Genomic DNA, 13,351 nt, shown 5'->3' with positions numbered 1-13,351 from the left:
TTGGTACGCATTATTTTTGTGCAGGAGAACGGCGAGAGCACATCAAACGCGCATAGCAGCTATGGACCTGTCTTTCTTTAGGCCTACTGTCTCCGAGTGCTTGTCGCTGTTAAACACCTGACGAGGTGTTCACCAATGAGCTAGTTTACCATGATAAGACCGCCAATCTGGAAAAAATGAATAAAGACAGCAAGGATGCAGGGAGTTCAGCAAGGCTACAGCTGAAGATCAAGGTAAATCGGTGCTGATTTATTTTAAACGTCAGCATTAGAGGACTTGACGTGTTCCCCGATGGACAAATTTAACGCACAACTGTGTTTTTATGCTGAGACTGCTTTGCTTTTTGCTACCTGTCTGTGTGCACCGTGCAGGCTTTGCGCACCGTCAAGGGAAAGAGGCGGTGGTTGAAAAAAATATTTCAACCACTTATTAAGTTCACTCGTTGCTTATAATGGTTTATTCATTTCCCAGTATTTCATTAATTTAGAAGACAGTTTTGTTAATTTTTGAATTGTAAAAAAAATACAATATTTTTTTGAAGTTGCGAGTTTTTGAAATTATTGGAAGTATTGGAGTCGAGCTGACCTTGCCTGCTGTACCGTATATGTAATGTACTGTATATTGGTGAAACACAACACAACAGAGGTTTTAAACAGGGATTTATAAAGGTTACTGTACAGTGGCGGAGAATGCGTCAGGAGTTGAATCATCACTACGGTAGAGCTAAGAAGGTTCTATGAGCGCTTCAGACCAACCTTACCAACAAACGATACAAACAAAACCAACAAAATACATAAAAATGCCAAATAGTGATAACACGTTCATTAAGTCGCCACCGGTCCAGATGTGTCAGGTGTGCGCGAGAAACAGAACGTTCGCTTACCACTTTTGGAAATGCCATATATACAGTACGTTCGGATCGCATGATAGGAATAGATCTATTCCGATTAGAAATCTAATCGGATCAGAAGCGTCCATGTAAACATGGCTACAGTGTATTCAACCACTTTCTTTGACAACATTAGCAGGATAATACCATATCAAATATAGCCTAGACAAAACTTTAAATAAGAACGAGAATAAGAACTGCTTTACCTTCCGCGCATCATCTCCATTTATTACGGCGAGTTCCTATTTTCGCAACACAGTCTCACTCCGAGAACGTCAAATTCCGACTAGTGGCAAGGGCACTTTAGCGTCAGTCACTGACGGGAAAAGTACCCTTTGGCGTCCCCTGCAGACGGAGAAGGGATTCAATTCACTACAATGTAATGCCATCCCCGTCGATGTTTGACGTTCACACCGGGTACTCCAGCAGCCCATTCACTCCTGTATTAACCCTGTTTGATTACATTTGTGAGTCAAACCGTTGGTGTAACGTGTTTTTCTTTATTCTTGTATAGTCATTATTTGTTCATGGTAGTGATTCAGAAAATCATATAAACTGGATAGAGCACATTCATATTTTTTACAGTGTGGATTTAACATCCATAGTAAAAACAATGTGTAAAGAATAACACAGGGTGTTGTGCCTTTTTCATTCAATACCTGTAGATGAACAGTTTTGGGAATGGGACAAATCATCATCCAGATACATATGGGCAGGGAAAAAAAACCTAGGGTAAGAAAAAAACTGCAGCTGCCGTCATAACCTCGCTCTTCAGCCATGACAAATGCGGGAGACACCATGAACGAATTGAATGAAGTGAATGAAGTAATTTATTTAACAAAAGGCAATAAATTTAACTAATTAGATTAGATTAGATTCAACTTTATTGTCACTAGTAGAGTACAAGTACAGAACCAATGAAATGCAGTTGACATCTAACCAGAAGTGCAAAATAAGGTAAACATTGCAGGTAAGCAGGAAGTCATTTAAAAGTGCAGATAAGCAGGTAGTCATTTAAAAGTGCAGATAAGCAGGTTGTCATTTAAAAGTGCAGATAAGCAGGTTGTCATTTAAAAGTCCTGTGCTAGACAGTGCAGTAATAAGTGTAAACACTTATACAGTGCAAGGCAGTAAAAGTAAACAGGTGAACATTGCAGAAAGTGAGATGCAACAGGTAACCATTTGAAAGTGCAGTGCTAGACGGGGAGTGGGGGTTTATTCAACAGTGATACAGCCTCTGGAAAGAAGCTATACTTGTGCCTGCTGGTGTGTGAGCGCAGGCTCCTGTATCGATGCCAGATGGGAGAAGGGTGAAAAGTCCATGGTTTGGGTGGGTGTCATCCCTGACAATGGATTTGGCTTTGTTTAAGCAGTGGTCATGGTATGTGTTGTGGATGGGGGGGGGGGAGTAGACAGCCAATAGTCCTCTGGGCAGAGTTCACTACTCTTTGTAGTGCCTTGCGGTCTGCAACGTTGCAGTTACCGTACCAAACAGAGATGCAATTTGAAAGTATGCTCTCAGTGGTACAGCGGTAGAAGTCCAATCCTAGGACAAAGCTGTGCTTTCTTAAGGGTCCTTAGGAAGTGAAGACGCTGATGCGCCTTCTTCACCAGACTGGAGGAGTTGAGGGACCAAGAAAGATTATCTGTGATGTGGACCCCAAGGAACTTAAAGCTAGACACACGCTCCACCTCAGCACCGCTGATATGGAGGGGGTGTGTGCCCTGCTCCTGGTTCTCCTGAAGTCCACAATGATCTCCTTGGTCTTCTTGGTGTTGAGTTCCAGGTTATTGTTTTTACACTACGTAGTTAGATGTTGAACCTCCTCCTATGTGAAAATCACAAAAAAATCTTCTGGGGGAGGATGACCTCCCTACAGGGGTTTGGTTTACACTTTCAGCCCCACCTAAAACAAAATTCACCAGCCGCCACTGATTATGATGCATTCTTATTTTAGGCAAAGTAGGCCTATAAGACAATACTTTCTTAACAGTATAATTGTAACCATGAATAAGTCGTTCAAGTAACAATATTCAAATACTAACATTGTTGGGTAAGACAGAATTTGGTTTTATTCTGAATCCAGTGAAACAGATTGGTGGTTTTAGCTGGTATAAAAACTTTCAGGTGTTTATATATGTTTATGTTTAAGTATTTGGCAGACGCTTTTATCCAAAGTGACATAAAAAATACATAAAAAATACATATAAAACAATCACTGTAAACATTATAATCATTTAAGGGAAGAATGTAATACAAAATGATATTTTGTATTACATTCTTCCCTTAAATGATACAATACAAAGTGTCAAGACAGAATAAACTCTCTGCTGCTGCAGCAACAACAAAGATAGGCCTACAGTCTATAGGTCCCTAAAAGATATATAGATATCTAATGTATTCATACATTGTTTATGTAGGATATACGTATATGTAAATATAACCTAATCATATTGTTTCTTCAACTTAAAAATTGCTGACCGTTTTTTTTCCCCTTCTCGGGGATTATATTCCCAGTTTTGATCTCGGACGTCTGGTCACTTATAGCGTATAAGAATATTATATTACTGTTAAGCCAACTATGAATAATAAAACACACCAAAACATGTGTGTCCTTTATCATAGCTACACGTAGGACAAAAAAACGTGTGAAAATCAGTGGTATTCAGTGAGGTAAGATTAATTAAATGCGCTGACAGTTCATTGCTCCTGCCAAACGAATTACACTGAGTGGAGCGGATCACCACTCCAAGATGGCGGCCCCGCGTCTCGTCAGCGCCAGTAGGCAGAGGGCGGTCGATGCTGCGTCTATGATATAAGATTGTTGATTTTCGACAATATGGCAAGCCGAGTGTGCCCCAATTCGCCTACAATTAACGGCGTTCTGACCAGCATTACGACAAAGCAAAAACGATACGCGCGCCTAAAGTGATTCAACCTTGACTATCCCAGCTCATTATGACCACGCGCTTCCCGCTCGCACCCCTAATTAGCGGGAACAGGTGCATCACTCAGCAGCGTCACCGCGGAGTTAAAGATTTCATTTAGAGATGTTGCCTGGGATATTAACCCGGCTAATTACAACGGCGATGCTTTGAGTGCGACCACAGGGACGAAGCACCTCGGACCTAGGGGGCGCATTTAAGCACACAATTGCTATCTCCCTGTGTTTTTTTCCTGGGGATAGTGACGCAGCTGGGGACCACCGCACCGAGTCATGTTTACCTGGAGAAGCGACGAGAGATGTAGTAATTGCGCGTTCTCTGGGATGGGGAGCGTTCAGGATATAGGAGTACATTTCCAACACGGGGATTAACCCATGGTTATTATTATCCATGTGAAAAACAACGCAAAAAAACATTCTGGTATAGAATGTAGATCATATAGAGCATATAGGCAGACCTCTTAGCTATATCTTCTCAATTTGGTTATTCTGTACACGCACGCCCACGCACACACACACACGCACACACACACACACACACACACACACACACACACACACACACACACACACAAACACTTCAGTACATCATTCACAACCTGTTTTTTATATTTTATTTCTTTAATATGAATCTACTTCCGAAAAGAAAAAAGTTATAAACCAAAAACAGAATATATGATGATGGTTAGCCTGTGATGTTTTATTCATCCAGCCCACCAGTGTGTGTGTGTGTGTTTCTCTCTCTCTCGCTCTCTCTCTCTCTCACTCTCGCTCACACACACACACACACACACACACCATTCGTTATTCCTTGAACCACAAGCTGGATTGGCAAGACGCAGAGGGAAATGTTTAGCAATAGCAGACAACACCGAGGGGGATGAAGTGGAGGAGGAGGAGGAGGAGATGTGGTCGGGGAGAAAAATTGAAGAAAATGGGACTGTGTGTGTGTGTGTGTGTGTGTGTCGTGGTTCAGGGTCAGGGGCTGTCAGAATGTCCTGACAGCAGTGCAGTCTGAACAGCAGAGCAGATGGTTAGGACAGCATTAGGAGGGTATACAGCCTGCTATACCCTCCCATCAAAAGCACATTCAAACCACACCAAAGAACAGCACACTCTCTCCTGTACTTTTCCACCTAACCCCATAATGCATCACACATTAATACATTAATCGTTGACCATGATCCCCAATAAGGAACGAGGGTTGCAGATCACATTCTCTGGATGATTCTTGTAAACGGGTGGAGTGGCCCCTGAGCAAGGCACCTAATTCCTAGTCCAGACACCAATGTCCAATCAGAAGAAGTGTTTGTAAAGGCTTCAAATCAAAACCATGTAAACTGGACCCTATAAGAATACACCCATTAAAACCCCCTTCTGAAAGCTTCATCCACTCGTGCAAATGAGTTTCTCTTTGCTAGAATATCTCTGTGCTGTCTCCCCACAGGAGTTCTGCTGTAACATAGTAGGAGTTAGGTAATGCCAGATTACTTGACTCCTTACCAGGAGGTTGCTGCATGGTTGCCTCACTTAATGAACACCATTGTATTTAAACTCTCTTTAAACAGTGTTTTTCAGAAGTGTTTACAATACAAAGCAGGTGACAGTTCATACGATCATCGTGTGCGTGTGTATGTGTGTGTGTGTGTGTGTGTGTGTGTGTGTGTGTGTGTGTGTGTGTGTGTTTGATCCATTCAGAGGTGCCCAGGTCTTAAGGTCTACATGATCAGTGTATCAAAGCATGGCAGATTGCAAGTCACCCACCGATTGGTGAAGGAAGCAGGGTTTTGTTGTTAAGGAAGGATCATGACATTGACAACCCACAGACTAACTGACCTATCATATTAGCCTACCACATCCAATCAGCCCTGCCTTATCAGCTGCTGCCCCCGAGCAAAGTAAAATGACCTCCCTGTTCAATCACTTGTTTTAATCTCATTCAGTCTGTCTGTCTGTCTGTCTGTCTGTCTCTGTCCGTCCTTGTCTCTGTCTCTGTCTCTGTCTCTGTCTCTATTTCTGTCTCTGTCTCTGTTTTTGTCTAAATTTCTATCTTGGTCTCTTTCTCTCTCTCTCTAACACTCTCCTTCACCCTCTCTCTCTTTCTCTCTCTCTCTCTCTCTCTCTCCCCCTTCTCTCTCTCGCTCTCTCTCTCGCTCTCTCTCTCTCGCTCTCTCTCTCTCTCTCTCCCCCCCTTCTCTCTCTCTCTCATTCTCTCTCTCCCCCCCCCTCTCTCTCTCTATTGTCTAAGTCAGGGGGAGTGATAAAGCTATATTGTGTCCTTCTGTCCGGTGCTATTCTCTCTCTCCTTCTAATCCAATGCCGTGTACCATTATGCGGCGAGGGCCGTTGTGCCACTGTGTCCTACCTTGGCCTACCCTGGCCTGTGGCCCTTTGGTGTCTTCTACCATTCATCACCTTGTCCTGATCCTGAGTCGTGTCTGTGTGCTGCCGCGGCAACCGGTGACACAGCGCTAATGTTACAAGCTAAGTGAATGGCACACATCATTATCGGCATTCACATCTTTGGATTCATTCCCATTTGTTATTCATCTGTGAGTTCATATTAATTTATATAATCTCTTTAATTGTAAAGTGTATTGATTGTAAACATGTACTGAATATAGGTAGGTATTTATACATATTTATTCATTTATTTTATTTTCATTATATGCTTAAGTGCACGTCTTTACTGTTGTTGTTTAGTGAAGTAAATAGCATCATTGTACAAAGAAGAATTTGAATTATAAAAGGAGTTGGTAATAATAAATCCAGCTACAGTCACTACTAGTGGGCTTTTACATTAAAGAATACGCACCACCCACATGAAATCAGCCTTCTGCCCTCCTCAGGTCGTCTGTATTCGATCTCTCCATCTCTCTCTTCCTCTGCTGTGATATGAGACCGGTGTGGTGCCGCCACCTTTTGCAGAGGGACAACTCCATGTGCTCTCACTCCCTCAGCCCTCAGCCACACAAAGACATGAAAAGGCCCCACGGTGTGTTTGTGTGCCCACTGAGACATCAAGGGATGGACCACCAGAGCATCAGCAGTATAACCATGGTGGTGATGAGGCTTGATAATGAGGCGATGGGGTCATGTTGCACTGCTGGTGGTTTTTTCCTGTTGAAAACGTTTTAGTGTGCTGTGCTTGTTTGCCAACACAGACAACAGCGACACATGTTCAAAACAGCAGTTTAGCCATTAGTTTAGCGTAAAATATGCTCATTTGAAATATCACTCAAATGTAGAATCAATAAGGATGGTGGCAGAGCAGGACAGGCGGAGATGCAGAACTCTGTGGCACTTTGCAGGCCCTATTTGATGCGTGTGAAATTAAGTAAGTGGCAGTGAATATTTTTTCCAATTTAATTTAATAGTTTTTTTCCTTTCTTTGTATTTAGCTATATGTTTCTTTATTTCCATTTCATCAACACACACTGTTTGTTTAATTTTTATGTAAAAATGTGACTGTTTATGATGTGTTAATAATATATTGTCCTGTGCAGTGTGCAAGGATATTTTTGTGTTTCTTAGAAACAACAAACCTTTGAAACCACAAACCCTTATGCGCTGCAGAACTGCACACCCTTGCACATTTGAACTGTTTACTGGTAAATATGATCAAATTGTAAACAATTTGAATACATACACATAATAATAGACCTCAAAAACAAAATGCTTACCCTGGCAATGTTTTGTTGGTCTTTAAATGAAAAGTGTACACATTGATAATGTATGCGTCATGTCGGTCGGTAAAGTAGAGCTAACACCTAGCGGCGAGAGGCGAGGGAGGGGGAGGGATATTAGTTTCCGTTGCACGTTTCGGATATTTGTCAGATTATTCGTCAAAAAAATGTAATATTCATTCTCCTTGTCTTTTTTCTTGTTCTTCTTGTCACGTTCTTAATCATCTCGCTCCAGGCACTGTTAACGGACATACACAGATCATATGCAGCTGAAATGACATTATTGTCGCACGGGAAAAACACAAATATTCATGACCCTCTCTCGGCCTGGAGTAATGATGAAATGACTCAAACTTTAATTATTTCCACGCTGAGTCTACCTGCTTCATGTGTGAGGGATGCAGTTAGCTCCTGGCTAACTTGGCGAAGATCAAGAGTATGAATCACAACTACCGTGTGAAGTACTGTGTGCGTCAACGCCGCCTAGTACTGAAATAGCGACGATGGCACGGTGTGAACGCTGCATGGGCTCATTACGACGGCGGTAGCAGCCACCACACAGCACTTTAAAGGCACCCGGAAGGCCCAGAGGGTGCCCTAATACACACACACACACACACACACACACACACACATTGGCAGACACACACCTACACACAATTAAAAGTGGTGTCAAAAATAATTGGGAAATGTACTTTCTAAAATTACTGTGTATGGGTTGAATTTAAATGTCAACACTGTAAACAATAGAAAGGTTGGGCCGCCACAAAGTTTGCATAACTTTTGTCGGTTGGGTATAGAGGAGAGAGAGCGAGAGAGAAAGACTGCTGTAGAGTAGAGTACATTACTAAAAAAAACATTGTTTGATGATAATCAGATGCAGTAGGTTTACCACAGTTCAGGGTCAAGAAGAATGAAAGTCTTTGAAGTATGTTGTGTCTGCAAACAGTCTTTCCAGGAGATAAAACTGTTATTATTGCGAGATTGACTGTTTCCAAGAAAAAGTTTAAAAAGAAAGCACAGCTATTGCCTTAATGAGCTTAAAGAGTCAGCTGTTAAGTTTCTTGAAGAACAAATAAATGAAAGATCCTTGTCTTTGCCAAGACCTCACACAAACACAAGGTTCAGAAATATACAACCCAATCATTGAGTCATGCATGTTAGCACTTGCACAATGTTGGCCAAGCTCTGCCAAGTTAAATGATTAATTATAGCTAGAAAATCGAAAAATCCAAGCACATTTTACTGGGTAACTGTGGTTTGACTGGAATGGAAGTGTTGACTAAAGCATGAGTGCAATATGATGCTTTATTTCAGTTATGTCCATATCTTTTTTGAAAAGCATGTTTTTCACTGGTTATTCATTTGTTTTGGGTTGTTTTAACATCAACTGCTAAAAGATATTTTTATACCATTTATGACAATTTTTGTTTGTTCTGGAAAGCACTGTACTTAACTAGGCAACGTTGATGCATATTCTGTGTTTCAATGTGTGCACTGCCCGTGCATGCATGTACGCCTGTGTGTGTTTTTGTATGCAAGTGTGACTCCCTTTGTCTCAGTGTCTTTCTATATCTAGACATAAGCTCCAAACGGCTCCCACCAAAAACTCATTACACCGCCCCCACCTATTAGCAGAGTCTCCAGACACTAACACCTCTTTGACCCGCTATTGACTTTGAGGATACAGTGCCATCTGGTTTGGTTCAAGGGGCCCGGACAAACTCACCTGCCCAGCCAGCGCACCGACAGCATGCATGGCGGGCAGAACAGCATCTGTGTCTCAGTGTAAATGGGAACCCAGGACTCAAGGATCACAGAGGCTAAATTCTTATCAAGGGTTTTGGAATGATGCAGGATATCTGTTTTGATTGACTGGGATTTGAATAACTCACACGTTTCTGTCCTTTTTTTTTGTCCTTCCTCTTTTTAGTTTTTTACAGTCTTTGTCCATTTTTGCTTCAACTAACTAAGACAACAATTAGTCAATACCACAGTTTGTGTTTATGACACACTAATTGTAAGCAGTCCTGTGCATGGAGTGCCTGTGATGTCTATCAGTGACATGAGTGATGAATACATACATTAGAGATAGTAATATGTACATTTTTTGTTGATATTGTCTGCATCCTGTATCTGCTGATCTAAATCTGCAAGTAATTAGTAATAATGACTGTATTTGTATTCAGTCAAAACAACACACGCACACACACACACACACACACACATATATATATATATATATATAAAGTTAAACGGTGAAAAAGAGGAACGAAATAGTCCCTATAATGTTTCAGTATTTTTCTATATCTTTGCTATCTATCTAGCAAATAGATGAAAATGACACTGAACTGGAGAGGTGTTTGGTTCTGTTTCCAGATGACTCATGCTCTGCTGCAGGTTAGCTGTGTGACACATCAGCCTATGAAGTCCTCTCCACAGAAACCCCTGACGTCCGGAATCCTGTTGCCTTATTGCGCCACAATTACAGCTACGTGTCCAGGCATATGCAACTAATGACATTGCATGGTATTGCAATGTTGCTGCTTTGGAATACAGAGGCAATTATTTCCTTCACCTACGCTACTACCCCGACTTCCTCTCCAGATACACATGTCTTTATTTGAGGCAGAAGCTCTAATTGGCTCGTTTGTTTCATGCATTGTCCCAGGTTTCCAGAAGTCTCTGTCTCTAATCTAAAATGCCAGGTAGAACACTCCCATCATGACATATCTTTGCATCAACAATGCATACAAACATTTATATATATTTGTGTGTGACATTGTGATTGTGTGCTTGTGTGTGTGTGTGTGTGTGTGTGTGTGTGTGTGTGTGTGTGTGTGTGTGTGTGTGTGTGTGTGTGTGTGTGTGCATGTATGTGTGTGTTCTGTTTTTCTCTGTGCTTGCGTGTGTGTGTGTGTGTGTATGTGTCTGTGTGAGTGTGTGTGTGTGTGTGTGTGTGTGTGTGTGTATGTGTTTGTGTGCATGTGTGTGTACGTGTTTGAGTGAGTTTGTGTGCATGTGTGTGTGTGTGTGTGTGTGTGAGTGTGTGTGTGTGTGTGTGTGTGTGTGTGTGTGTGTGTGTCTCCATGCCTGCGTGCGTATGGCCGTGTGTGTGCATGAGAGCACGTCTCTCTCAGGGGATCTCGACACTGCACAGGGTCTGATGTCTTCAGCGTATCTTGGGGAGCACACTGCAGCATTCTGCTGCATGCTTAGACTCTCCTCGCCACCGCGCTCGTCCTTCATACTAAACAGGCCACGGTGTGGAGATCTTTACACATACGTCTCCAAGAGACTTCTTTACGGAGGCATTAAAAATAAATCAGAAGGAAGACAGAGATTCAAACCGGAGAGAATCTGTTTTTCTATGGCACTGAACGATTAGTGCTCGTGTACTTTTAGTGTAGAGAGGACCTGTGTTTTTGTATGTGTGTGTGTGTGTGTGTGTGTGTGTGTGTGTGTGTGTGTGTTCAAATGTGTGTGTGCATGCATTAATGCTTTGGTGCACGTCTATGTGTGCATGTGTGTGCATCTGTGTCTTTGCGTGCATACGTGTGTTTCTGTGTGTGTGTGTGTGTGTGTGTGTGTGCACACATGTGTGTGTGTGTGTGTGTGGGTGTGTGTGTGTGTGTGTGTGTGTGCACATGTGTGTATGTGAGTGTTTCTACATGTCGTTAGTTTTCATTGTCAGTCATTTCCATCAGAGTAGCCTGGCCTAGATCACTAGATCAGCCAAGCATTGAGAACTAATCGCTACTTGCTCCATATAGCACATAAAGAAACTGCACTACACAACGTTCATATAGCACAGTGTGTTTAACCATGCTATCATGTTGTTCGCTGCTATACTGAATCATGTAAGGTCAATCATACAAGATCAATGTATATTGTACAAATATCCCCGATATGATATGGCATTGCATTGATCACATATTTTGTGATCTTTTATTGTGATTTGCATGCAACAATGTCAACAAACATTAACATGTACATGCTATGAAAGCTTTTTTTTTTTCGAAATTCAATTGATGCTTTCAAAATGGTTGGGAATATAAGTTCAACCAATGACTCATTCTGCATTTTCCTCCACTTCATATCGATCATTTCTTTCATGTCTTCTGTGTTGTAAATGAGAGCCTTCCTGACTGACCCTCCCCCCAGATTCATGCCTAGCTTGGAGATGTTGGCTCCATTATTAAGAGACATGACAGTGCGTTGCCTCCTTTATACGTTGCCCCTGTGATTACTGCTCTGCTCCAACGGCTAGCAAGACAATGCCTCGAACCCCTGCCTCTGACAATAACAATAACCGGCTTGCTTTTGCGTTGCAGCTTTGGGTTATTTGATTTATTCGGTTAGGAAACTAAAGCTAGACTGGCTTATTCTGTGACGCTTTGTTTTCGCCATGTTACCGTCATTAAACAAATATGTCTGAGGTGGTTTATTATGACAGGCCAAAATACATAAGCGAGACCACCAGGGACTAATCAACGCTGTTGTTATTGTAAACCAAACGAGGCAGACGATCAAAGACGACCAGCTTGGATCCGGTCCAGTGTGTCCAATGGTGTTTCTCAAGGAAACACTCATTCCAGAATCCGTATTGCACATAATAAGGCCGAGACTCAGATCTCCTCCCATACGCTATTGATATAGTGCAGTTCATGAGCACTAAGGACATTCTTCTCTTTGATCAAAACAAAACCAACCAAAGCAGTGTCTCGTGACTTGAAGTGAACGTGCTATTCTATTCCTGGGATGCTGTAATACGCTTTATTACAGCTCATGTTGAAACGTATATACATATTAAAGCACTTTATGTACCTCCAGATAGTATACGTAGTATATATGTGGGCCTTTGAAGCCCTTTGAGGCTGTGAAACTGCCTATGAATACACCAGCTGAAGTCTACATCCTGACGACGTCTTGACTATACCTCAATGTAGATACAAATCACCTGCACTGTGAACCGTCTTCTTTGGACAAGCATCTGATCTCCAGCCTTGTGATGCAGTTTACTAGCGATGGGGGCATTGGTGACGATGTTTCCCCCTTCGCTAATCACTGTCATTGTGTCTAAGAAAACTAATTACAAGACAAGTCACCAGTAAGAGGAAGAAGAGAAGGAGAAGGCCAGCTGTGAGGCCTTTAGGCACACAGCTGGGCTCTTTCAGCATGCTAGAATGACCACTTGGCCACGAGAAGCACAGAGAGACTAAGGCGTAGCATGTGGAACAGAATTGCCATAGAGATTCGTCATTAATTGTACTATAATTTAAAGAATGGATTGGTCCTGGAAATGGAGCAAGTAGCAATGCCTTTCAAAAGCATGTGTGATACAAGAACGCTACAGTAGACTGTAGCACAGTGTCTTCAGAATTCTTCACATTCTTTAAAACACCTTACAAAAATATACACAAATTGTGTATATTTTTCCAACAATGTTGCTCAACAGTTTTTTCACGGGACACGCAGCATTACGTCACACGTCTTCTGCCGGTGCTAGGGTTCTATCAGCACTGGAAGATGAAAAGAACAACATGTTCTTGTTGTCATGGTGACAGGAGGAACATGCTGCCAGAGTGAATGACTTACACACACACACACACACACACACACACACACACTCAGGCAAACACACAGACAGACATTTCTGTGATTTTACTTGATTGCATCTAATTGTGTGTCTTTTGACACGATTCTTAGTTCCCCGCGTGTTGAAGTCCAGCAGCTCTGCACAAACAAACCAAATGAACCCTCCATAATGGCTGGTTCAGTCTACATGATTTTCAGATAGTCAGTCCAGTTAGTAAACACTGCTCGTGAGC

Source organism: Micromesistius poutassou (genome assembly GCF_964030765.1).
Source record: "Micromesistius poutassou genome assembly, chromosome: 16".
Lineage (NCBI taxonomy): Eukaryota > Metazoa > Chordata > Actinopteri > Gadiformes > Gadidae > Micromesistius > Micromesistius poutassou.
This window is presented reverse-complemented; position numbering follows the sequence as displayed.